At 37.8% G+C, this 27,452-nt stretch overlaps 1 protein-coding gene and 1 pseudogene across 1 annotated transcript in view; one reads left to right on the top strand and one right to left on the bottom strand.

Annotated features, from left to right (window-relative positions):
• Positions 1 to 27,452, top strand: part of DIPK1A (divergent protein kinase domain 1A) — a 92,580-nt gene that overhangs the window by 5,997 nt on the left and 59,131 nt on the right. The gene's annotated exons all lie outside the window — the stretch shown is intronic.
• LOC123635396 lies at positions 18,298 to 19,299 on the bottom strand (annotated as a pseudogene).

Below are 27,452 nucleotides of genomic sequence, written 5' to 3' on the forward strand. Positions count from 1 at the left end.
TATGGGTTTGGACAAATGTATAATGATGTGTTTCCATCATTGTAGTATACAAAGTGGTTTCACTGCCTTAAAAATCCTCTGTGCTCCATCTGTTCATCCCTCCCGCCCCACTAAGCCCTGGCAACTACTGATCTTTTTGCTGTTTCCATAGTTTTGCCTTTTTCCAGAATGTCATGTAGTTAGAATCATACTGTATGTAGCCTTTTCAGATTGACTTCTTTCATTCAGTAATAATATGCATTTGTTTCCTCCATGTATTCTCATGCCTTAACAATTACTTCCTTTTCTTTTTTCTCTCCTCTCCTCTCCTCTCCTCTCCTCTCCTCTCCTCTCCTCTCTTCTCTTCTCTTTTGTTTTCTTTCTTTTCTTTTCTTATTTTGAGGTAGGGTCTTGCTCTGTCGACCAGGCTGGAGTGCAGTGGCCCAATCATATAGCTCACTGTAATCTTGAACTCCTGGGCTGGGCTTAAGTGATCCTGCTACCTCACTTTCCCGAGTAGGTGGGACTACAGGTGTGTGCCACCATGCCTGACTAATTTTTTTATTTTTTATAGAAACAAGGTCTTGCTATGTTGCCCAGGCTAGTATCGAACTTCTGGCCTCAAGCAATCCTCCTGCCTCCCAAAGTGCTGGGATTACAAGCATGAGCCAATGAGCCCAGCCTCATTTTTTTTTTAATGCTGAATAATATTTCATTGTCTGGATGTTCCACAGTTAATCTCTTCACCTACTGAAGGACATCTTGGTTGTTTCCAACATTTGGCAATTATGAAGAAAGCTGCTATATAAACATCTGTGTACAGGTTTTTGTGTGGAGTGCTCCACTTTTTCATCATACATTACCATGTATTATGGTATTTATATTCTTTATAAAAGTTTTTTATTTTTAGCAGTTAGGTACAGTTTAATGTTTTTATTTCTTAAAGTTGTTTCTAAAAACAATACTATACCATTCTGTTAAATACCATCTTTTTACATTGTCCGACTGAAAAGGTAAAATATTAACTTTTTTTTTTTTTTTTGAGACAAGGTCTCACTCTGTCACCCAGGCTGGAGTGCAGTGGTGCAATCCTAGCTCACTGCAGCCTCCAACTCCTGGGTTCAAGCCATCCACCCACCTCATCCTCCTGAGTAGCTGAGACTACAGGCATGTGCCACCATATCCAGCTAATTAAAAAAAAATTTTTTTTTTTGTAGAGATAGAGTCTTGCTGTGTTGCTCAGGCTGGTCTCCAACTTCTGGGCTCAAGAGATCCTCCCGCCTCAACCACCCACAGTGCTGGGAATACGGGCATGAGCCACCACGCTCAGCCAAGTTTTAACATTTTTAATATATCCATTTCTGGATGTTCAAATATTTTGTGAATAATTTTCCTTTAAAATCTTTTAATCTATATGGGTTTAGAAACCAGGATATTGTAATGTGAATATGTTTTTAAAACCCTAAAATATCGGTAAATGGATTTATCTTTAGAAGTAAGTAGTTCTCTTTTATTTGTTGTTGAGTGAGCATTTAATGAAATTAAATACTTATCTTTTTTAGGTATGATAATGGTATTGTGGTTATTTTTTTTTCTGTTTTGTTTTGGTTTTTTTATTGTGGTCAAAAACACAAAATTGGTCAGTTGCAGTGGCTCACGCCAGTAATCCTAACACTCTGGGAGGATCACTTGAGCTCAGGAGTTCAAAACCAGCCTGAGCAAGAATGAGATCCTGTCTCTACTAAATATAGAAAAAATTAGCTGGGGGGCAAGGGGTGGCATGAGCCTGTAGTCCCCCAGCTACTTGGGAGGCTGAGGCAGGAGGATTGCTTGAGCCCAAGAGTTTGAGGTTGCAATGAGCTAAGATGACGACACTACCCCCTAGCTAGGGCATTAGAGCAAGACTCTGTCTCAAAATAAATAAATAAAATTTTAAAAAAGTAAAATTCACCATCTTAGCCATTTTTAAGTATGAAGTACAGTGTGTTAAGTATTATATGCACCTTGTTGTGGAGCAACAAAGATACCTGTGCAGAGCGATCTAAAGATCTGTGCCACAGATCTCTAGAACCTTTTCATCTTTCAAAGTTGAAACTGTACCCATTGAACAACAACTCCCCATTGCCTTTTCACCCCTAGGCCTTGGTAACCATATTCTGCTTTCTCTTTCCATTAACATTAGTTTGCTAATACTAATTTGCTGCTTTAGATACTTCATATAACTGGATTCATGCATTATTTGTCTTTTTGTGACTGCCTTATGTAAGTTAGCATATTGTCCTCAAGGTTCATCCATGCTGTGAAGTATGACAGAATCCTTTTTAAGGCTGAATGATATTCCATTGTATGTATATTCCACATTTCCTTTATCCATTGCTCAGTCCATGAACATTTAGGTTACTTTTACCTCTCAGCTATTGTGAATAATGCTGCAATGAACATGGGAGTGCAAATATCTCTTTGAGATCTTGCTTTTGATTATTTTACATACCCAGTAATGAGTATTATCGGATCATATGGTAATTCTATTTTTAATTTTTTGGAGAACCTCCACCGTTTTCCATAGTGGTTGTATCCTTTTACATTCCCACCAACAGTGCACAGAGGTTCCAATTTTCTACATCCCCATCAGCACTTGTTGTTTTCTATTTTTTTGATAGTGACCATCCATTCTCAAAATATCTCATTGTGACTTCATTTCCGTGATGATTAGTGATGTTGAGTGTCTTTTCATGTGCTTTTTGGCCATTTGTATATCTTCTTTGGAGAAAATTTCCTCTTGATTTGTTGTTTCAGATTGATGTTCATCAACAGGGTTATGGGGTATTGTAGACAGAGTTCCCCTTTCTTTCCTAAGAATAATCATGTTTGAGGACATTCTTGCAAGAGAGATTTTTAATGTACTAACAACTTTCTGAATTAATTAGTACATCCATTTCAGATGTAACATATTGTCAGAGTCACAGACTATTAGATTTTAGAGCTGGCACCACAAGTTTTACTCCCTGCCACTCGTTGCTTAAAAATTAAAGCCATTCATTTATTTTAAATTAAAAATATTGATCAACATGCTAACCTATGTACCCTTGATTGGACCCTGTATTTTTTTTTAAACTATAAAGGATATTTTTGAGATAATGGGGAAATTTGAAAATGGGTATTTGTATCAGTGTTAAATTTTGTTGTATGAGCTAGTGTCCTTGTTTTTAGAAGATATAAAGTGAAGTATTTAGGGTAAAAAGTATCATGATGTCTATAATTTACTTTCACATAGTTCAGGAAAAAATGTTTGTGTACACATACACAGGGATTTTTTTTTTCTTTTGAGACAGAATCTCACTCTGTTGCCCTGCATAGAGTGCAGTGGTGTCATCACAACAACCTCAAACTCCTGGGGTCAAGCAATCCTCCTGCCTCAGTCTCCCCAGTAGCTGGGAGTACAAGGCGTGCACCATGATGCCCGGCTAATTTTTCTATTTTTAGTAGAGACTGGGTCTCACTCTTGCTCAGGCTGGTCTTGAACTCCTGAGCTCAAAGGATCCTCTTGGCTCAGCGTCCCAGAGTGCTAGGATTACAGGCGTGAGCCACCGCACCCGGCCAAGCGAGGATTCTTAACTCAGCATTATTGACATTTGGCTGGGTAATGCTTTGTTGTGTGGGACGCTGCATTGTAGGATGTTTAGCAGCATCCCTGGGCTCTACCCACTAGATGCCGGTAGCACCCCACCCAAGAGTGTCAGTCAATCAAAAATGTCCCCAGACATTGTCATATATCCTCTGGGGGACAAAATTATCCCCAGTTTAGAACCCCTGATACAGAGAAGGAGAGAGAGGGAGAGGGAGAAATATTTATGTACATTTAGGAAGACTGAGAAAGCAAGTAAATATAGAACAACGTTAGCAATTGATGGATATAGGTAAAAGTTATAATAGTATTCATTATATTATTTCAAATTTTCAAAATAAGTTGGGGGAAAATAAATTAGGCTAGATTTCATAATAACTGAGTATGACTGGAAATGTAGGAACTCTGTTCAAAGTTACATTAAGGGACAGAAAAATAAGATTCAGCAGAGCACATCTGAAGTCAGTGATTAAACAAAGGGTGTTAGTTTCCAGTGCTCCTGTAACAAATTATCACAAATTTAGTAGCTTAAAACAACACCCGTTTTTATTTGTACCCTGATCTCACAGTTTTGTAAGTTAGAAGTCTAGGCACAGTGTGACTCAGCTGTTTCTGCTCCAGGTTTCACAAGGTTAAAATCAAAATGTCACAAGAGCTGAGTTTCATTCCAGAGCTCTGAGAATGACTCGGCTTCCAGGCTTTTTTGGGCAGCTGTCAGAATTCAGTTCCATGCAGTTGCAGGACTGAATCTCCATGTCCCTGCTGGCTATTGACTGGGGGTTGGCCTCAGCCTGTAGAGGCCACCTACATTTCGTGGTTCATGGCTTCCTTTCTCCATTTTCAAAGCCAGCAACAGTGGGTGGAGTCCTTTGCTTCACATATCTCTAACTTCCTCTTCTGCCTCATCTCACTGACTCTTTTGCCTTCCTCTTTTGCTTTTAAGGGCTCATGTACCTCTGGTCCATCTGGATAATCCATGATAATCTCTCTATTTTAAACACATCTGATTAGTAACCGTAATTCCATCTGCAAAGTCCCTTCTTAGCAGTACCTAGATTAGTGTTTAAACAACCAGGAGGTGCGAATCTTGGGGGACATCTTTAGAATTCTGCCTACCACAGAAAGGTATAACTGAATTCTAATAGTAAAAAAAATTGTTTCCCAAAATATTTTCTTTCCCATTAGTTTTAGGATTAAAGGTGGTACCAAAGAAGAGATTTTAAAAGAGAGCTGTATTGTATAAATCCATCTGGCAATAACTATTCAAAGAGTCTTGGATATTTATTAAGGGGAAGAAAAGCAAATAACTGCTGATCACATTTGGAAATACTTGTTTTTATAATAGACACTATTCTTATATCTTTTGTACCCTTACACAAACTCAAGTAAGGGTGGGAAAATATCAGTTTATGAACACTAAGAAAATATTCTTTATAATGTAACCTATTTCCTTCTATTTATTATTATAATTAATTAAAATTGTTCTTTACCCCATAAAGAAGACAGTGCTTAGTTTTGTTTTAATGTGCCAGCTTATAACATTTTCAATCATACCTAACACAGTAGAACTAAATTTGGGCCCAATGAAGGTATCGCCTTTTTATTACCCTGGTCTTGTCTTTTATTCTGAGGTATATACAATGTGTTAACAATTATATGCACCTTTAGTGCAGCAACAAAGATCTGTACAGAGGGATGTAGAGATACTCAGGATTTGCAAAATTATACCATATAGTACACATATTTTACATATATTAAAAAATGTCTGTAACTACTGTAAGATATTGAACTCCAGTAGCTCACACTAAACAGACCCTCCTATCTCTTTCACATTCTGTTTTTTTTTGAGACAGAGTCTTGCTCTGTTGCCCCAGCTAGAGTGCCATGGCATCAGCCTAGCTCACAGCAACCTCAAACTCCTGGGCTCAAGTGATCCTCCTGCCTCAGCCTCCCAAGTAGCTGCGACTACAGGCACGTGCCATCATACCTGGCTAATTTTTACTATTTTTAGTAGAGACTGGGTCTCACTCTTGCTCAGGCTGGTCTCGAACTCCTAAGCTCAAGCAATCCTCCTGCCTTGGCCTCCCAGAGTGTTAGGATTACAGGTATGAGCCACTCTGCGCTCGGCCTCTTTCACATTCTCTTACTCTTTAGTGTTACCACTACCATCATCATATCATCTTTATCATCATTATCATGATAGAGGCCCTTGCCACTCCCATTTCTTCCAATCTGTCAACCCTCTCCTGGCTTCCCTCCTTTCTCCATTCAGTCCAGACCCCATGATCTGTTGTTTCAGCTACTCTTCCTTGCTCATTTACCACCACCTTCCTTCATTCCTACCCTGATACTCCCACACTTTCCTTAGTAGTATCATCTTCCTTTGCCTTCTGCTTTCCCTAGGACTCCAGCCTTCTCCTATTTCTCATTTGTACAGTCTCCTTGGGTAATTGTATCCCTTCACATGGCTTCCACTACAACCCAAAAACTAATGGGTCTCAACTCTGTGTTACCAGGCCACACCTCTCGCCCAGCACTTCAGTTCTGCATTTCTATCTGCTTGTTTAATATTTACCTTTAGATAGCACTTCATATTTAATATGTCCAAATCTAAATTCCTACCCACCAAATTTGCTTCTTTCCCTGTTTCAGTTAGTCGTAGTCTCCAGTTAAACAACAGAGAAATATACCCAAGTCCTTCTCGACTCTCCCTCTTTCCTTACCTCTTTCTTTACCCTCTTGCAAGTCCTAGAGAGTACATCTCCCAAATAACTTTTTTTAAATTATTTTTGAGATAGGGTTTTACTCTATCACCCAGGCTAGAGTGCGGTGACATCATCACAGCTCACTGCAACCTCAAACTCCTGGGCTTAAGGGATCCTCCTATGTCAGCCTCCCGAGTAGCTAGGACTACAAGTACATGTCACCATGCCTGGCTAATTTTTCTATTTTTTGTAGAGATGGGGGTCTCACTCTTGCTCAGGCTGGTCTTGAACTCCTGACCTCAAGCGATCCTCCTCCCTTGGCCTCCCCAAATAACTTTTGAATGCATCATCTCTTCTTCATTCTTCTGCTGATACCATGATTCACTTATTAGGCCCCCTGTAATAACCTAATCTACCCCTTGGAGATCCATTTTCCAAGGTGCTTCCAGAGTAATCTTCCCCAAAGTGCAAATCTGATCGTATCTCTCTTCCTGCTGGTAAAATCCTTCAGTGGCTTCCCATTGCCTTTAGGAGATCATGCAGAGTTCTGAGTGTGGCCCCTTCCTACCTTTTATGTTTGTTTGTTTTTCTTGAGATAAGGTCTTGCTGTGTTGCCCAGGCTAGGGTATGGTGGCATGATCTCTCCACAGCCTCACACTCCTGGGCTCAAGTGATCCTCCTGCCTTAGTCTCCTAAGTAGCTGGGACTACAGGCATGCACCACCGTGCCCAACTAATTTTTTAATTTTTTTGTTGAAATGGGCTCTCACTATGTTGCCCAGGCTGCTCTTGAACTCCTGGCCGCAGTGATCCTCTCATCTTGGCCTCTCAAAGTGCTGGGATTACAGGTGTGAGCCACTGTGCCCGGCCACCCCTTCCTATTTTTTCCTTCTATTCTTGCCACTAATACCTCATGCACCATTTGCTCTAGTAATCCTTAAAAACTTCCAGTTTCCCAGACACAACATGTTGTCATCTCTCGTGTGTCAACTTGTCTCCCCCATCTTTTTCCTTTTTGCCCTAGAATGCCCTTTCCCCATTCGCCCCGCATACCTGTTCATCTGGTTTATTCTTTTCCACTTGTCCTTTAAGTCTCAACTCAAAGAGGAAGTGACTTCAGCAATCCCTGCCTAACATCTCACACAGTAGTACTGTGCCTTTTCTGTGCGCAGACTGTGAGCACGTGATAGCCTGCATGGGCTTCTCTTAAAGCACTTAGGTTACTGAAATGTCATCGCTGAATTTCGTATCTTTCTTCCACCCCAGAATGTGATCCAACTAAGAATTGAAATGTCAGTTTTTTCTGTCTGTCTTTTGTGCCCAGTCCAGAGCAGATAGTCAGTAAATGTTTGTTGAATGAATGATCAGCATAAACACTTGAAGAGATACAGAGTTTTGTGGTGCTGATTAGATAAACTAATTCCTTATGTGAAAGAATATGTGTACACAATAAGTAAAATAGTACAGATGAGCTTATGATACAAACCATAAGCCTCTCCTTCCACTTCTCCCTGCCCCTAGCTTTACTCTCTAAAGGTGCCTCTTTTTAACCATTTATATTTTTGGATCTCCTGATGGCTATGCCTCTAACTTCTAGAGCTGTGTCTCCAAAAGGGAAGTGTATGTATCCTGAGAGGTGCATAAGATGCTTAATTTGGGTACTGGAAGAAATTGCCTGAAATTTTATTTATTCTTATATACTTCTTTTGGGAAAATATATTAACTTTATTAATTTTTTATAAGTTCCCTGAATACTTTCTGGAGGAAGATAAGATTCTAATTTGGGGGTTTTGGGTAGGAGAGTAGAGAAGTAGGTAAGATGAATGGTCAAATCTTTGGTTCTTATTTGTATGCTACTCTTTTTTTTTTTTTTTTGAGACAGAGTCTCACTTTGTTGCCTGGGCTAGAGTGAGTGCCGTGGCGTCAGCCTAGCTCACAGCAACCTCAAACTCCTGGGCTTAAGCGATCCTACTGCCTCAGCCTCCCGAGTAGCTGGGACTACAGGCATGCGCCACCATGCCCGGCTAATTTTTTCTATATATATTTTTAGTTGTCCAGATAATTTCTTTCTATTTTTAGTAGAGACGGGGTCTCGCTCAGGCTGGTTTCGAACTCCTGACCTCGAGCAATCCACCCGCCTCGGCCTCCCAGAGGGCTAGGATTACAGGCGTGAGCCACCGCACCCGGCCTGTATGCTACTCTTTAGCAAATGAAATTATTTACCTTTTAAAACATTTTTTAAAATTATTTTTAATTGACATAATTATACATATTTATGGAGTAGAGTGTGATATTTTGATACTTGTATACAATGTATAATGATTAAGTCAGGGTAGTTAGCACACCTACCTCAAACATTTATCATTTCTCTGGGTTGGGAACATTCAAAATCCTGTCTTCTAGCTATTTGAAAATATACAATAAATTATTGTTAACTGTGGTCAACTTACAGTGCTATAGAATGCTAGAACTTATTCCTCCTGTCTAGCTGTACTTTCATATCTGTTAACCAATCTTTGGCTAACCAATCCTCTCTCTACCCTACTCTTCCCCACCTCTAGTAACCACTATTTTATTCTCTCCTATGAGCTCAGCTTCTTTAGCTAACTTCCACATATAAGTGAGATCATATGGTATTTATCTTTCTGTGCCTGGCTTATTTCATAATATCCTCCAGGCTTATCCATGTTGTCACAAATGACAGGATTTCATTCTTTTTTTTACAGCTGAATGATATTCCAATATGTATATACACCATGTTTTCTTTGTCCATTCATTGATGGACACATAGGTTGATTCCATATCTTGGCTATTGTGAATAGTGCTGCAGTAAACACGGGAGTGCAGATATCTCTTCCACATACAAATTTCCTTTCCTTTGCATATATATCAGTAGTGGGATTGCTGGATCATATGGTTCTATTTTTAGTTTTTTGAGGAAACTCCATATTGTTTTTCGTAATTGCTGTACTAATTTACATTCCCACCAACAGAGTATGAGTTTCCTTGTCTCTGCAACTGCACCCTTGCCAGCATTTGTTATTTTTTTTTTGTCTTTTTGATAATAGCCATTCAGACTGTGGTAAGATGAGGTATCATTGTGGTTTTGATTTGCATTTCCCTGATGATTAGTGATGTTGAGTGTTTTTTCTTACACTTTTGGCCATTTGTATGTCTTCTTTTAGAAAATGTCTATTCAGATCATTTGTGCATCTTATATATTTTTAAAGTATCTTAAAATGTTTATTTTTGTGGGAAGAACTGATGATTTTCTATATTTTGGCATATTATTATAAGCATTCCCCCCTTGAAAAATCCATTCAAAATTGTTGTTACATAATTTTAATTTCTATTTTTGTGTAAGTTACAATATACATATAATAGATTAGCACAGTCATAAGTTTACATAGAATATAAATAAATAAATATGTTAGAGATTTGTGCTTAGAAATATTTTCCTGAAAGGGTTATACCATCAAAAAAATTTGAAGACCACTGATCTAAATAATCTACCTCTATTTCTTGATTTATCAAATTCAGATAATATCTACTGATTTGGTATTTTAAAAAATGAGTGTTCAGCTTCCTTATACTAAGACCATCTCATTATCTCTCTTTCAGTGTTTGACAGTATAATTTTAATTTTACTTCACTTGCTTAACTTGGTAACTTCATTCAATAACAACTCTTTTGTATGTTATCCACTTTTGGCAGTCTTTTTTTTTTTCTTTAGACAGGGTCTTGCTCTGTTGCCTGAGCTAGAGTGTAGTAGCGTCTTCATAGCTCATCATGACCTTGAACTCCTGGGCTCAAGTGATGCTCCTGCCCTAGCCTCCCATGCCCGGCTAATTTTTTTATTTTTTGTAGAAACAGGGTCTCGAGATGTTGCCCAGGCTGGTCTTGAACACCTGGCCTCAGGTGATCCTCCCTGCTAGGCCTACCCAAAGTGCTAGGATTATAAGGCATGAGCCACCATGCCCAGCCTGACAGTCTTTCTTGATTCTTCCCTTCTTAAGAAGGGATATTAGAACATATGTTCCTTTTTCTACCTGTTTTCCCCTCTCGTCTACTTCCCACATTCTGTCAGCTACACTTTTATTTTATATTGGCAAAGTTGATAACATTTATATTTGTCCTGTTAAACAACCAAATCTCTTAAGTTGAATCTAAAAGATGAAATCTGTAAATAGTATTTTATTATATTATTATGACTTATTAATTCTTCCATAAATGAATGTCTCGCTTATGAACCTGAGACACATTTACTGCAGCTTATAGTTATTTTCCCTTTGTCATAAGAAGCAAGTAGAATTAACAGACCTCAACAATTGTCCCTTGTTATTTAGCACATTCCTGCAAGGATTTATCCTTTCCCAGAAGCTAGACCATATTTCTGCCAATAGGGAAAAGAACCTGTGATGTTTGTAAATTCTCTATAAAAAGTCTCTTGTATTTAGAAATCATGCTTGCATGCTTTTTAATATTTCTATTAATAATAATTTAAAACTTAGCCTTTGGGATCTGCAATGAAGTAACAGAATTATGATTTGAAATTACCAATGAACCCCACAATTTCTCCCCTGAGCAGTCAACATATAGTACTTGTCTTTTGGAATACTTACCTAATTATGTTCAGCTGCAGGAAGTGGACATTTCTTCTGTCATCTGTCCCCCAAATCCAAGGAAACTGAGCTAGTTTTGGAGCACTGGACAGTTCAAATAATGAAAAGGACTCTCACCTTTAGGGAGACCACTGCAGAGAAGAACTGGGTATCATTTGGTGCTACATTTATAGAAAATAGAGGGAGAGGCCGAGCGCGGTGGCTCACGCCTGTAATCCTAGCACTCTGGGAGGCCGAGGCGGGTGGATCACTCGAGGTCAGGAGTTCGAGACCAGGAGTTCGAGATCAGCCTGAGCAAGAGTGAGACCCCCGTCTCTACTAAAAATAGAAAGAAATTATCTGGACAACTAAAAATATATATAGAAAAAATTAGCTGGGCATGGTGGCACATGCCTGTAGTCCCAGCTACTCGGGAGGCTGAGGCAGTAGGATCGCTTAAGCCCAGGAGTTTGAGGTTGCTGTGAGCTAGGCTGACACCACGGCACTCGCTCCAACCTGGGCAACAGAGCGAGACTGTCTCAAAAAAAAAAAAAAAAAGAAAGAAAGAAAATAGAGGGAGAGTGCAGCACTTTTGGCCAGTCTTTCTCTTAGGGTCCTGAAATTTACGTCTTGAGACCAAACATATCAAAGTTAGTTCTCACCTAAGATGAAGGACATTTCTAATTTTAGTACCCCCTAAAATATGATTCTATAAATATTATTTGGTGCAGAGCTAATTTGTATGTTAGGATTACATTTCCTTCTCACCAGGGCCAGGGTAATGACCCTGGGCTCTCAAAATTTCAACAGTAATAACAACTGGATCTTCTTTTGTCATACTTTTATCAGTTCCTTATAATCAGGGTATATATAAACTTATCTCATATTTAAAATCGATCTTTTTTTAAGGCTACTTGTCTTTTCCTTTCTTTCTTTTTAAAAAAAATTTCAGGGAGTTTCTAATTGCCTTTCTTTTCTTTCTGGCATACTCTGCCTTTATCATAGCCTTATTTTTTCTATACTCTAGTTATATTTTATATGCTGTGGAGAAATCGCCCTCTTTTTTTTTTTTTAAACCAGAAAACCTCCCTATCCATTCTCCAGTAAGTTCCCATAGTGACCAAATGCTCTGCTAGGCCTGCTGCATAGCTGTCTGCATTTCCCTCCTCTCTTTTCCTGGGTTGGAATCACTGTTCTCAGTATCCTGAGTCTCCACCTGTCCTGATCTGTGCCATCAGGAAATAAACTTTCTGAGTGCTTTCATGTCTGAAACTGTCTTCATTGTAACCTAGTACTTGTTTGTAGTTAGGCTGGGGATAGAATTCTGGGCTGAAAATAATTTTCTTTAGAAAATTTGAAGATGTGGCTGCATTATCTTCTAATATTCCCTGTTGCTGACAAGAAGCTAGTCTGATTATCAATCCTTTGTGGATGACCTGTTTTTCCCGTTCAGGATCTCTGTTTTTTACTTTTTGTTTTGAAATTCCATGAGGAAATGTAAAGGTGTACACATCGAGCCCTTTGCACCTTAAGACTTAGGTGTTTGTTTTCTCAGCTCTGGGAAATTCTATTATTTGTTTAATAGTTTCTCCCTTCTCTTTTCTCTGTTTCTCCTTATTAGTCAAATGGTGTACCTATTGGATTGGCTCTTTATGTCTTCTATAGTTTCTCTGTTATTTCCATCTTTTTATCCATATACTCTCATTCTGAGTATCTCTATTTATTTTCTAGATCATCTGTTGATTTTCTTTCCTTTTCTAATCACTTTGGGTTTTTTGTTTGTTTATTTGTTTTTTTGAGATAGAGTTGCCCTGGGTAGAGCACAGTAGCATCTTCATAGCTCACTGCAGCCTCAAACACCTGAGCTCAAGCAATCCTCCTGCCTCAGCCTCCTAGAGTGCTAGGATTACAGGCATGAGCCACCTCACGCAGCCTCTAATCACTTTTTAAATTCCAAGAATCTTAAATTTAATTTAAAAGAGTTCTTCTAAGTTCTTTGTTCATTTTTCATGATTTCCTATTCATATTTTATATGTATCCTCTTCAATATTTTGATTATAGCACTTTTTAAAAAATGTTTTCCTATGTCTCTTAATTATCTTCATTCTCTTCAGGTGTTTCCTCTATGTTTTTTCTTAGCTCTTTTTTTTTCATGGTGCTGGATTTCCTCGTGGTCCTGGTGATCCTTGGTTGTCTATTCATATTTTAGAAAGAGGACTTGATAAATGGTATGGATTTCCTCGGCTGTTTTTTGTTTTGTTTTGGTTTTTTTTTGGAGACAGAGTCTTGCTCTGTTGCCCCAGCTAGAGTGCAGTGTCGTCATCATAGCTCACTTCAACCTGAAACTCCTGGATGCAGTCAATCCTCCTGCCTCAGCCTCCTGAGTAGCTGGGACTACAGGTGTGTGCCACCACACCCAGATAATTTTTCTATTTTTTTTGTAGAGATGGGTTCTCGCTCTTGCTCAGGGTGGTCTCAAACTCCTGACCTCAAGCAATCCTCCTGCCTCAGCCTCCCAGACTGTTGGGATTATGGGTGTGAGCCACTGTGCCTGGCCATCCTCTGCTGTTTTAAGAGCATCTCCCTGATTGACCCCTCTGTTTAGGGCAGGATGCATTGGCTGGCCTGTTTGCTCTGGGCTGAGCCATGGTGAGCTCTGAGGGCTCTTGTGCCAGTAGCGTACTTTACTCTGGTCGGACTGTACCCACCCTAGAAGCCTTGGCTTTCTCCAGGTTGTGTGTTCCTTTAGCTATCTGTTTTTTTGACTGAGTGTTAATGCTAGGTTGCCTGTGATCTATGTGGAGGGGAGAGGTGAATGGGGGTGCCAACCAGTGCAGTTCCAGGTACAGATCTTCAATTATCCCTGCTGTCTTCAGCCTCACTTCTCACTCCTGCCCTCCCTGGTACCTGTTGGCTCAGAGCCCAGACCCATCAGGTGTTCCAGCTGGCAGATTGGCTCTCTAGATTCCTTCTAGCATTCCAACAAGCAGTTTGGCTTTCAGCTTCTTTTCGGTTACCTGGTAGAGTATTCTGGGCTGTGGCTTTCTATGCCTGCCTCATCCATCAATACAATTCCATTTACTTTTTGAAATTGGAAGTTTGTTGGATCTCTTATCTGCTGGTGAATCTCCTCCTTTGCCTTCTTTATGCTGCTAGAAGTTTGTTGCTTCTTTTGCCTTCCTTATTTGAATGTGGTTTTGCAAGCTGTAAGTAGCAAACATATATCTTCAGTCTACCATCTTGAACTAAAAGTTCTGATGTGAATTTTAAACTACAGTATCTATTTTCTGAATATTTACCTACCCTGTTTTTCTTCATAGCTGTAGTAGCTGTTCAAGCATTACATAATTAATAAATTATTTCAATAAAATAAGGCAAGAGAATTAGAGTAAATAATTTCAGAGGAATAAGATAAGATGGCACTTTTTTCCAGAAAATCATGTATAATAACAATAGTTTATTTTAGTAAAAAAAAAAAAAAAACCTCAAAGAGTTTTTTAAAAATTAGCATCAATTTTGTGTCTGATATCTCTAGGTTTTAAGTCAACAATATCTTTTACAGTTTACTCATAATGCTATCCATACTTTGGTTTTGATAATACTTTTGTCCTATAAAAGATCTTTACATTAATGTAATGAATTGCTTAAACATTTCATCAGCTTTTAAATAGCACTTTGGTAGAATAGAAAGACTCATGAGATAATTTATTCCCCTAGGACAGAGAAGGGATAAACAAGCCTTTTTAGTCTGTGATAGCAGAATGGTTGGTGAATTTAAAAGCCTTAATTATTATGCTTTAAGCAACAACTTAATTTGCTTCACTCTGATTCTTAGCTTTCTAGTGGAGTTCTTCCTTTGATATACTGTATTGTGTTGCTATTTTGGTGCTAGTCATTTTGCTGTTTTACTTTTCCTCATCAAAAAGTATTTACTGCTTACTTCCATATATTCCCCGTGCTGGTGTTAATGCTATGGGCTGTGGATGCACACTGGCTTTTATCTGTAAACTTGGGTGCACTTTTCGAGTATGGAATGTGGATAGTTTAAGGGAATCAATTTCTAGATCCTTGACCTCCCCATGTACTTTTTCCTAACATTGCTCTGCCTGAGAATGTGCTTGGGATGAAGTTGCAGGCTCTGCTTTCCCACCTTCTCTTGCATAGTTGCCCTTCTCCCACTTTTATAAAAGGACATACTGCTCATCCATCTCAGATCTTACAAAGGTCCATTGCCCAGCATGTAAAAACCACCAGGGCACCAAACAAAGGGTAATTGAAAATTTAGAGTCTGTGTTAAGATAGTGAATGACTATGTAATACTATTTCAGGGAACAAATGACTGGATAAGAGTTTCTTTTGCACTTAAAATAGTTTCCCATGTGTTGCTCTCAACAAAACTGAGAGAAGACCTAATTGAGTTGTCTAAGTAACTAATAGATCATTAAGTATGTTTTTGATGGTAGATTACTGTTATGTTTGCCACATAACTTAAAAAATTTCAAAGAATTGAGAGATAATTGCTCTAACAAGACTTCAGTGCTCATCTTTTCATTTATGTGAAAAAGGTTTCTCACCACTTAAAGTTATGAAAACAAAAAATAGGGACAGAATTGAAGCTAAGTCCTATTTCATTCTGGCAATAAATAATAGTCACTGCATGGAAACATGAACTAACTGAAGAAGAAAAATCTCATCTATCTTTTTAAGAGATGCACATATAACAGAGTTTGCCTTCTTTAAGAATATTTAAAATCAAAATTTTCAGTATATTTATATTTTAATTCATTGGATAGTAATAATATAATTGCAAAGAAAACTCAAACCAGAAGAAATTGTTTTAATATTTAGAGTCTCTTATTACAGAAAATGAAGAGAAATTTATTTTCAATTTATAGACTTTTGTTGAGGAAAAATACAACAGTCAATAAAAGACTTTCAAACATAAAGTATATTACATTAAGAATAATTTATGGGAAGGAATCACCTTTCTCAATGTTAAAGCTTATTATGTGGCTACATTAGTCAAGATAGTGTGATATGAGCAGAGGGAAAGACACATAGATCAATGGAATAGAATAGATTACCCAGAAATAGAGCCACATAAAAATACCTAATTAATTTTTAACAAAGGAGCAAAAGCAATTCAATGGAGGAGAGATAGCCTTTTTAATAAATGGTGCTGGAGTAACTGGATATCCATTGGCAAAAAACCAACCAAACAAACAAATGGATAAAAAAACACTTGAGCTACATATTATACCTCACATAAATATTAACTCAAAATGGGTCATGGACATCAATTGAAAGCATACAGCTATAAAACTTCTAGACAAAAAAGGAGAAAATCTTTGGGACCTAAGACTAGACAAAAAGTTCTTGAACTTGACACCAAAATCATGATCCATGAAAGGAAAAATTGATAAATTGGATCTTATCAAAATTAAAATTATTTGCTCTGTAAAAGACCATGTTACGAAGATGAAAAGGCAAGCTACAGACTTGGATAAAATATTTGTAAGCCACATATCTAACAAAGGACTAGTATTTAGAATGTATAAAGAACTCTCAAAACTCAATTTAAAAAAACAATCCTACTAGAAAATGGGAAACAAACATACATAGACATTTCATCAAAGATGATATACAGATGAAAGATGTTTAAGTTTATTAGCTATTAGAAATTGCACATTAAACCATGATGACATATCATCAGAATAGCTAAAATTAAAAATTATGACAATACCAAATACTGGCAAGGATGCAGAGAAACTAGATCATTCACACACTGATGTATTCATACATTGATATAGCCATGGAAAACAGTTTGGCAGTTTCTTTAAAAACTGAACATGTGACTACCTATTAAACTCCTGGACATTTATCCCAGAGAAATGAAACTTACTGCTGTGGACTAAACTGTGTCCCTCCCCTACTCCAAATTCGTATGTTGAAGCTCTAAGTCCCAATGTGATGGTATTGGGAGGTAATTAGGTTTAGATGAGGTCATGAGAGTGGGGCCCTCATGATGGGACTTTTGCTGTTATAGGAAGAGACACTAGAGAGCTTGCTCTCTTGTGTGTGCTTGCTCTCGCTTCCCCTCTGTCTGTCTGTCTGTCTGTCTCTCTGTCATGTAAGGACACAGAGAGAAGGCAGCCTTATGCAAGCCAGGAAGAGAGCTATCAACAGAACCTGACCATGCTGGCACCCTGGTCTCAGAATTCCGTACTCCAGAACTGTAAGAAAATATATATCTGTTGTTTCAGCCACCCTGTCTGTGATATTTTGTTATAGCAGTCTGAGCTGACTAAAACACATTTACACAAACCTGTATATGAATGTTTATAGCAGCATTATTTGTAATAGCCCCAAACTGGAAACAACCCAGATGTTGTTTAATGGATAAATGGTTAAACTGGATTAGGTCCATGCTGTGGAATACTGCTCAGCAATAAAAAAAGAGTGAACTATGATAACACGCAACTGCTTGAATGAACCTCAAGGAAATTATGCTGAGTAAAAAGCCAGTCTCAAAAGGATACATACTGCATGATTCCAGTTATATAATATTTGTCAAATAACGTAATTACAGGGGTGAAGAACAGAGAAATAGTGGCCAGAACATAGGGAAAGTGTGGGGAGAGGAAGGATATAATGATAAAGACGTAGTATGGAGGAGTATCGTGGTCATAGTATGCTTAAGTATCTTGATTGTGGTAGCAGTTACATGAAGTTACATGTGGTAAAATTGTGCTGAGCTAAACATACATACAAACAAATGACTGCATGTATATCTTTTGAAATGTAAATAAGTTTTAGACTGTACAATTGTCAATGTCCTGGTTTTGATGTTGTACAGTTGCTATCTATACAAGATGTTGATACTGAAGAATGCTGAGAGCATGGACATCCCTGTACATTTCTTAGCACCTTTCTCTTAATCTATAAATATTTCAAATTAAAAGTTAAAAATAATAATTTGTGATGAGAAGTTGTTCAAGAAGACCAATGATTTCCTTCAATAGTCTGAAAAAAAAAGACAGAGAAAAGAAAAAGCAAGAAAAAAAAGAGAAATGTAAAATTTCTGGCCATTTTGAACCATTTGTTCATCAGTGTTTTGAAATGAATAGTGGTGGCTATCAAATTTGCTATAGTTTATGTATTAGTTTTTTATTTAGAAGCACTGTATAATAGCTAATTTTACTTGTTCAAGGGGTCATATTGCAAGCATTAAACCAAGCATGGGCTTTGATTCTGTGAGCCCAAATTCATACATGGGCTCACATAAGGAAGATAAAAGCAAACTGTGATCCATTTACATGGATGAAAACTAAAGGATCAAGGTTAATCACATTGTACTTTTTAAATTTCTATAGCCTAGGACTCAGTAGTCACAGGTCTTTTAGGTCCTTCTAGATGTCCCACAGGGGATTTGCACTTTTCTTGAGCTGAGCAACCTTATCATTCTTTAGCTTCTGGTAGATAACACTGATTAATCCCTGAGCATTGAGGATACATGAGAGGCTCAGGAAGACTTCATTCTCAATGCCATACATCCACTTCACCATTGTTGATATCGGATGAATCCTGGATAGATTTTTCAACATGGATTCAATTAGGTCAGCTGCACTTAATCCAGTAGCCCAGCTGTATATCCTTTTAGCTTGATGACTTCATAGGTCTTCAACCACCATCTTATGTACTTCCTTCCAATTTTCACTATATTGTCTGTTTCCATTTCTGGATTCAATTCTTGGAGAGAAACATATGCCATGTTCATTCCATTCCACATAGCCACACTTGAGTCGCCACATTCTCCCAAGCTCCATCCATGGCAGCTGCTGATAGGAATGCCACGTTTTTCAGCCATAAGATAGCAAAATCTAACAGAATCCAGATTACACCCACTTCCAATCACATAGTGCTTGGGTAATCCACTTAATTCCCAAGTAACATATGTAAGAATGTCCACTGGGTTGGAAACCACAATTATGATGCAATCAGAACTGTACTTGATGATCTCAGGAATAATAAATTTGAAGATGTTAATATTTCTCTGTACCACATTGAGATGACTCTCCCCATCTTGCTTATGGTTGCCTACAGTGACCACCACAATCTTGAATTGGTGATCACAGAGTAATCTTTATCTGCCACAATTTTAGGTGTCTGAAGAAATAAGCTCCCATGCTGCAGATTCATCATTTTCCCTTACGCTTATCTTCCAAAACACCCACAAGAGGAGGAAGTTCGTCAGCCAGACACTTTCCCAGAATGCGGATAGCACATGCCATACCAACTTCTCCAACACCCACGACAGTGATCTTGTTGTCTGGGACCATTACCTCCTCTTCTGCAGCTGGTGCAATGGGTTTTTCCTTAAGAGTTGCCATTGTGCACAGGAGAGAGAGAGAAGGTTATTAAGACTGCTGTACTAGTCATGCAAAGAAGATGTGCTATAGAGTTTAAATTTCATTTGTTACATTTGAGAGGGATAGAACAGCTTTATTTTTGAAATATCAGTATTTATGATATGTTAGGAATTATTCTTGTGCAACTATATGAACTTACAGTGAAAATTTTTAGATACAAATATGCAAGGGGGCATATAGTTTTCAAATTCTTTTGTGGGATCCACAAACAAAAATGCTAGATTTTAATAGCATAATACCTCTGTTGATAAAGGGGCTAAATTCTAAGAGAATGCTTTTTAAGAACTCAAAATTTAATTACCAGAGGTAGTTGAAATATTAAAGAACTTTGGATCTGTCAGTTAAGGAGTAGGATTGTAATACCAAAAATCTATTACTTAAATGAGAACACATACCAAATATGGCATTAGAAAGAGTAAGAAAAATTGTGTTGTACTATGTTAAGATGATATTATTGGTCTTAAATGCCTATTTTTTTTTAATTAGGTTTAGGGGAATGTACTCAAACAGGTATGTTCAATAGCCTTGTTCTAAACAGGCAAGAGAGTAAAAGGAAAGGAAGGACCAAGGAGAGTTGAGTTTTAATAATCTGTTAGGGAGGCCAGAATGACAGAGACATTCATCGCCACCCCCAGAAATCACTGTGAAAGGACTACATCAGGTTTACCTTTAGATAATGCATGGTTTCAGATCTCCTGTTTCTACCCCACCAAAAGAAGATCTCTCTATATGCTCATTGTTGATGTCCCAGTCTTCTTAAGTAGGGGATTAAGCTTCCGTTTCACCATTAGCCAGTTTAACGTCCAAGTACTCATTGGATTAGTTATATTATAGTGTAAATGAACTTCAGTCTTTTGATGAAGGTAAACGTTGTCTGATCATTTTCCCATTGACGGAGGAGAAGAATGTGGAGGAAAGGAGTATCATAGAAAAGAAGGGGCGTTTGGGAAGGTGGGGAAGCAGAGGATTAAGCTTTGAAGGCTCTAAATAGAAACAAAAAGTTATTTTGGTCTTGCTAATGCATTGCTTCACATGATTTAGGATATTTTGGTTAATATTTTAAAATACTGCTGACTGCTTTATTAAGGAATTTGTATCTCTGAAGATCAATTAACCTAAAATAGATCCTATTAAAGCAGATTAATGTAAAAATGGCCAACAGCTAGATCTACCAAGTAAATATAAAAGTCATATTATGGAGACTTCCCTCCCCAAAGGTGATAGAAATTAACTATACAAAATGATAGTATTGGGTTATAAATGTCATATGTAGAAAGTATTTTTATTGAAGTAATTTCAAATTTAAAGAAAAGTTGAAAGAATCCTAACACTGTATAATTTTAAGATGAGTAATACACTTTAGCATGAGATTTCAAGTATGTAATTTGACTTGTATCATGATCCTTTGCCCTTCTGAGCCTTATTTTTTCATTTACTGGTAAGATGATGATGATGATGATAATTCATAAGACAGTTTTTTCTTACCTCCCTAATAACAATTCTGAGGAAATTCATTCACTTTTGAAAGAAGTATACGGCCGGGTGCAGTGGTTCACGCCTGTAATCCTAGCACTCTAGGAGGCTGAGGCAGAAGGACTGCTTGAACTCAGAAGTTAAAGACCAGCCTGAGCAAGAGTAAGACCCCATCTCTACTAAAAGTAGAACAATTAGCTGGCATGGTGGCGCGTGCCTGTAGTCCCAGCTACTCAGGAGGCTGAGGAAGGAGAATCGCTTGAGCCCCGGAGTTTGAGGTTGCAGTGAGCTATGATGCCACCACTGCACTCTACATGGGGCGACAGAGCAAGACTCTGCCTCAGCAAAAAAAAAAAGAAAAGAGGAATGCTTTAGCTTCCTCATAAAATGATATGATATCCAAAAATTATAAATTTGTGAATCACTTTTAAAAAACACCTCATTTCCTTTGGTTTGTGCTTCTAAAAAAACACATCATGGCTTTCTATGTTGGACTCTTGCCTATTTTAAGAACTTTTTGAAGTCAGATTAGTGAAATGGCTAATTTCCCCTTTTAAATTGATTGTTTATCTTTGGTATGTCTATGAGTTACCTTTGAGGAATCAACATATTCTTTTCTTATTGAGAGATGTTAACATAACCTTTACATGAGGATTTCTAAAAATTTATGTGCCAGCTCTTTTTAAATTTTGTCATAGTGAATATAGAAAATTTCAGGCCGGGCACGGTGGCTCACGCCTGTAATCCTAGCACTCTGGGAGGCCGAGGCGGGTGGATCACTCGAGGTCAGGAGTTCGAGACCAGCCTGAGCAAGAGTGAGACCCCGTCTCTACTAAAAATAGAAAGAAATTATCTGGCCAACTAAAATATATATAGAAAAAAAAAATTAGCCGGGCATGGTGGCGCATGCCTGTAGTCCCAGCTACTCGGGAGGCTGAGGCAGGAGGCTCGCTTAAGCCCAGGAGTTTGAGGTTGCTGTGAGCTGGGCTGACGCCACGGCACTCACTCTATCCAGGGCAACAAAGTGACACTCTGTCTCAAAAAAAAAAAAAAGAAAATTTCATTCCTTCATTGTATATGAATTCATATTCAATATCTTCATTTCATATTATATTCATATACATATGTTATATATAATGTATGATAAACAGATGCTATAATGAAAAAAGTTATACTTTTTTTCACTTTCAGTAAGTAAATGGGCATATTTATGTTATCTAATATGAAAAAGATTCTTCTATATTTATTTTTGTAGAACTTTGAATAAGAAAACAGTTTACAGCTGGTCCATATTTCTCTTAGGTACCGTATCTGCAACTTGGGAAAGTATCTGCTAACTTACTGAATGGAGAAGTATACGATTAAAGATCAGAAGCTATTTAAGGATCAGTAGTCTGTCAATCATATTTTTTCTACCAACCTAAGCTTTATTGTAGCTTTAATAGCATCCATATTAAATAATTCTTGTCAGCATAGCTTTTAGAAAAAATAATATACTCTAGAGAAAGGTTTAAAGAAATGCAAATACCTATGCACAATCAAGAACCTTCCCATTAATCTTCATTTTTGGCAAAATTGCTTAATCTAGCCCTAGTTCTTCCACTATGGCCTAAATAAAACCCTCACTCTGAACTGTTGGCTCGTTTGAGACCCAGCTGTGGAGACCTCTACCCCATTTCCTATTTAGCCAGTTGTTAAAAGCTGTCAAACATTTTTATTATAGGCATATTAGTGGCATGGGCTCTCTATCTTGGCTTGTTAATGTGCAGCTTTCATTCTGTAATAGTCCAATCCTTCTATGGGTCTTTATAAAATAGGAGTGGGGAGAAATGTTCTGTTCAGATCTGGCCTTCTAAAGTGACAAGACAAAAGCCAAAGAAGATTATCATCACTCCATGCTGAAAAGCAGCCCAGTGTGACAATGAGGCAGTATAAAATGGTGAAGAACATGAGCTTGGGAGTCAGACAAACCAGGATTCATATCCTAGCTCTCCCATGAATGTGCTGTCTGTTTTTAGACAATGTACTCAACCTAAATCTCCTTAACTGAAAAATTATGGAAATAATAAAAGTATTACAGGCCTGTAATCCCAGTGGTTTGGGAGGCCAACGTGAGAGGATCACTTGAGCCCAGGAGTTCAAGGTCATAGTGAGCTATGATCACATAGCTACATGCCAGCCTGGGTGACAGAAAGAGATCCTGTCTCAACAAAACAAAACAAAACAAAACAAAACAAAAACACTTCATGGAATTATTATGAAGATTAAATGAAATAATATAGGTAATATACTTTGGGTATAGCTCAAATAAAAACAATGATAAATAGGGGAGGGAAGAAAATCATTCCTTTCTAATGTCTTTTAAATTTTTTTTTGTTTCTTTTTTTTTTTTTTTTTTTTTTTTGAGACAGAGTCTCACTCTGTTGCCTGGGCTACAGTGCCGTGGTGTCAGCCTCGCTCACAGCAACCTCAAACTCCTGGGCTCAAGTGATCCTCCTGCCTCAGCCTCCCGAGTAGCTGGGATTACAGGCGTGCGCCACCAAGCCTGGCTAATTTTTTTTTTCTGTACATTTTTAGTTGGGCCACTAATTTATTTCTCGAACTCCTGACGACAAGCAATCCTCCCGCCTCGGCCTCCCAGTGTGCTAGGATTACAGGCGTGAGCCACCGCGCCCGGCCCACTAATTTATTTCTATTTTTAATAGAGACAGGGTCTTGCTTTTGCTCAGGCTGGTCTCGAACTCCGGAGCTCAAACGATCCGCCCACCTCAGTCTCCCAGAGTGCTAGGATTACAGGCGTGAGCCACCGTGCCAGGCCTAAATTTTTTAAAATCAGAAAAGAACAAATTTCTTCCATCAGACTGTTATTAGATTTCTAATTCTGTGAAGGTGTGAGCTTGGGTAAAGGTTAATCTGCAATTAGCTTAAAATCAGCTTCAATTTAATAAACAGGTTTTCAAACAAAAAGAAAAAGAAAAAAAATCAGCTTCATTACTAGCTTTTATAGTGTACTTTGGTGTTTATCCAAGGTTGGAGAGTATGGCTTTTTATGTGAAAGATCAGACTGTAACATGAAATAGCAAGAAAAAGTAGTCCTTCTTAACTTTTTATTGAAGTGTAGTGTGCATAGAAAAGTATATATATGCTCAAGAAGCAAAATTTAGTACTCTAAGAGCTGCCCCCCCTCGCCATTTCTTGTTCTTTCAGTACCATCCCCTGACTTCTCATGGAAATCTAGTTTTGTCTGTTTTGTTTTTATAGAAATGGACTCGTATCTGTTAGGTCTGGCTTCTGTTGCTCAGCATTATGTTTGTGAGATCCATCCTTATTGTCACGTAGTTATATAGCCTTCATTCTCATTGCTGTATAGAGTTCCATTGTGTGAACATACCCTGATTTATCCATTCTACTATTAATGGGTGTTTGGGTTATTTCTAGTTTTTGGCTATTACAGATACTGAAGCTATGGACATTCGAGTACCTGTCTTTCGGTGAACATATGTAAGCATTTTTGTTGGAATGGAATGGCTGGGTTGCAGATATACCTATGTTTGATTTTGTTATTTGTTTTTATAAAGTTATCCCCAGGGAAAGTACAAAAAATAAAGTTATTTATTTTTAAAAATTGACAAATAAAAATTGTATATAGTTATGGTATATTACATGATGTTTTGAAATATGTATACATTGTGGAAGGCTAAATTGAGCTCATTAACATATGTATTACCTCACATAGTTATCATTTTTTGATGTTGAGAACACTTAAAATCTCCTGTTTCAGCAGTTTTCAAGTATATACTACATTGTCATTAATTATAGTTACCATGTTATACCATAGAGCTCTTGAACTTATCCCTTCTTTCTAACTGAAATTTTATATCCTTTGACCAACATCTTCCCCTATATTCAGTTTTAATAAATAATTATAATCAGTTTTACCAAAGATTCTATCAGGTCAGGTTTTTTAAAATTTTTGTGTTTGTTTTTGTCAAACACATGGCACCTTTATCATCAGTGTGGGTAAGGTGGTGGGAGAGGGCTCCCAGTCATGATAGAGATGCAGGAGGCAGCCACAGAGGGTGCCCATGTACGGTTGCAGAGGGTGTGGTGCCCGAAGCCATCCGGGGAGTGGACAGACATTGAATACTGATTCGAGAGGAGCTACACATCATTTAGCGGACAGTAGTTGAAGTGGTGACTAATGAAATTAGACATCTTTTCAGGTTAATTTGCCATTTGGGTATCCTCTTTTATGATGTCATACAAGTTTAGGTCTTTTGTTCATATTTCTGTTGGGTAGTCTATATATTTTTCTCTATCAACTCATAGGGATTCTCTATATAATCTCTATGTAAGTCTTCTGTCAGATATATTATTGTCATATCTTCCACTTTTGTGGGTTGTCATTTTGTTCTATTATTGTCTTTTGATAAGCAGAAATTCTTAGTACAAGTTTATCATTTTTTCTTTTATGGTCAGAGTTTTTGTGTCTTGTTCAAGAGGACACAAATACTGTACTCCAAGCTCACAAAGATACTCTGGTTTTTCTTTAAAATCTGTATTGCCTTATTTTTCACATTTAGAACTTTAGTCCACCAGGAACTGACTTTTGTATATGGTGTAATTAGAGTTTAAGATATATATATTTTTCCAATTGGATATTCACAGGACCTAGTGCTGAGATTTTTTGACAAGTAGCATGAATACTGTGGCAATAATTGGGTCATTCACCACTAGAATGAGTTCTAATCCTAGCCTCAAAAGAGGCTAAAAGATCGTTTCAAGGCCTCTTTTTTTTTCCTGATTCACCATGTAGTCTCAACCAAATAAAGCAGGTAGGTATTTCTGTTGAGATCGCCACAGGCTAAAAGTCATGTCTACTAAAGTTAGGTAGTATAACATGCAGGTGCTGTGAAGTAATACTTGCAAAATATTTATGATGAGTTAATGTGCTAGAAGTGGGAGTGGTTGGAGAAAGACAGATCTGATAACATCTAGTTTTGCACTTTTTATGAAAGGTTTAAAAAAATTTAAAAGATTAATAATAATAGTGCCTTACATGTATAGAACAGCTTATAAAGTACTTTCATTTACACTGTTTCTTTCTTTCTTTCTTTTTTTTTTTTTTTGAGACAGAGTCTCTCACTATGTCACCTGGGCTAGAGTGCCATGGCGTCAGCCTAGTTCACAGCAAAAACTCCTGGGCTCAAGCAATCCTCCTGCCTCGGCCTCCCGAGTAGCTGGGACTACAGGCATGCGCCATCATGCTCTGCTAATTTTTTCTATTATTTTTAGTTGTCCAGCTAATTTCTTTCTATTTTTTTCAGTTGAGACAGGGTCTCGCTCTTGCTCAGGCTGGTCTCGAGCTCCTGAGCTCAAACGATCCGCCCACCGCAGCCTCCCAGAGTGCTAGGATTACAGGCGTGAGCCACTACGCCCGGCCAGCACTGTTTCATTTTGATCCTTGTGCTAACTAGCATTGTAAGGTTTTCAAGACAGGTATTATTGTCTCAGTTTAACAGAGGGAAAAAGCTATTCAGATCAGTTAATTAGCTTTATAAATAAATTTGGTAAAACTGATAACCCTGTAGTCTTATTGCCTTGATCCAACCATCTTTACCAGACAGTTCTAGGCAAACTGACCCAGAGAAACAGAAAGCCTTCAAATATGATTTATTCTGTTGAAGGAATGTAAAGCTTCAATGTTTAGTCAAAACAAAATATTTTAGGTCTGACAAATGAGCTGGAGTTTGGAGGGGTTTTGGCTCATAGAGTTTTTTTTTTTTTTTTTTTTTTTTTTTTTTTTGAGACAGAGTCCCACTTTGTTGCCTGGGCTAGGGTGAGTGCCGTGGCGTCAGCCTAGCTCACAGCAACCTCAAACTCCTGGGCTTAAGTGATCCTCCTGCCTCAGCCTCCCGAGTAGCTGGGACTACAGGCATGCACCACCATGCCCGGCTAATTTTTTCTATATATATTTTTTTAGTTGTCTAGATAATTTATTTCTATTTTCAGTAGAGACGGGGTCTCGCTCAGGCTGGTCTCGAACTACTGACCTCGAGCGATCCACCCGCCTCGGCCTCCCAGAAGGCTAGGATTACAGGCGTGAGCCACCGCGCCCAGCCCAGAGTTTGATAATCTTATATTCATTCCCCTATTGTCTTCCTCTTAGCACCATCAATGGGATTAGCTCTTTATGATGCCTTATCCCTTTTTCTATACCTTACAAGTTAACTTTTCTGTTTTATGTCTGTTAGCTAAGAGGCAAATGACTTAAATGAAATTAAATTGGACATAAAAACTGGTAAGAATTTAATAGTATAACTCAGAGGTCATCAGATTTGCATGATCCTGCTCAATTGTACACTCTTGGCAGCCAGTGGTACAAGGACTGTGTTTATACTTTTCAGTAAGCTAACAGTAAATTGTATGTAAAGACATCTTTATCTTCATGAAGTAACAATTATCTCAAGTAGTAGAAAAGTGAAGGTAAAAGCTATTTCTACTAATGATAGATTTTTCTCCTAAGACATCTAAATGATCTATTTATTAAATAGTCTGGAACTTAAATGATTCAGGGCCATATATAACAGCACTCAGTAAGGCAATAGCTAAAGGTTCTTGGTATCTGATAGTGGTATATG

Source organism: Lemur catta, chromosome 3 (assembly GCF_020740605.2).
Source record: "Lemur catta isolate mLemCat1 chromosome 3, mLemCat1.pri, whole genome shotgun sequence".
NCBI classification, from domain to species: Eukaryota; Metazoa; Chordata; class Mammalia; order Primates; family Lemuridae; genus Lemur; species Lemur catta.